This window comes from Seriola lalandi, unplaced genomic scaffold, assembly GCF_002814215.2.
Source record: "Seriola lalandi dorsalis isolate HSWRI2012SDOR001 ecotype SW California unplaced genomic scaffold, Sedor1 jcf7180002054977, whole genome shotgun sequence".
Classification (NCBI taxonomy): domain Eukaryota; kingdom Metazoa; phylum Chordata; class Actinopteri; order Carangiformes; family Carangidae; genus Seriola; species Seriola lalandi.
In genome coordinates this window covers 244467-245415 of record NW_019525527.1, presented here as the reverse complement: position 1 = coordinate 245415, position 949 = coordinate 244467, and positions in this window count along the sequence as shown.

Below are 949 nucleotides of genomic sequence, written 5' to 3'. Positions count from 1 at the left end.
AAACTGAAGAAGGTCAAGTATGATGGAGGATCTGAGACGGATCCACACTGGAGTCCAGAGAGCAGGAAGATGATTGAGTCTCTGGGAAAACTGGCTTTTGAGCAGCTGCAGAAAGGAAACCTGATCTTCTATGAATCAGACCTGACAGAGTGTGGCATCGATATCAGAGCAGCCTCAGTGTACTCAGGAGTGTTCACACAGATCTTTAAAGAGGAGAGAGGCTTGTACCAGGACAAGGTGTTCTGCTTCGTCCATCTGAGTGTTCAGGAGTTTCTGGCTGCTCTTCATGTCCATCTGACCTTCATCAAGTCTGGACTCAATCTGATGTCAGAAGAACAATCAACCTCCAAGAAGTCTGAACCAAGACGAGACAAATCTACAGAGACAAACTTCTACCAGAGAGCTGTGGACGAGGCCTTACAGAGTCCAGACGGACGCCTGGACTTGTTCCTCCGCTTCCTCCTGGGTCTTTCTCTGCAGACCAATCAGACTCTCCTACAAGGTCTGATGACACAGATAGGAAGTGGCTCACAGACCAATCAGGAAACAGTCCAGTACATCAAGAAGAAGATTGAAGAGACTCCCTCTGCAGAGAAAAGCATCAACCTGTTCCACTGTCTGAATGAACTGAATGATCGTTCTCTAGTGGAGCAGATCCAACAGTCCCTGAGATCAGGAAGTCTTCTCACAGATAAACTGTCTCCTGCTCAATGGTCAGCTCTGGTCTTCATCTTACTGTCCTCAGAAGAAGATCTGGACGTGTTTGACCTGAAGAAATACTCTGCTTCAGAGGAGGCTCTTCTGAAGCTGCTGCCAGTGGTCAAAGTCTCTAAAACAGCTGTGTAAGTGTAGAGAGAGTTGATTTATTCATCATTGTATAAAGACACTTCTGTCTTTTCAACAGGAGAGAAAATAACTTCCTTTCTTCTTTAATTCCTCATGATCATCT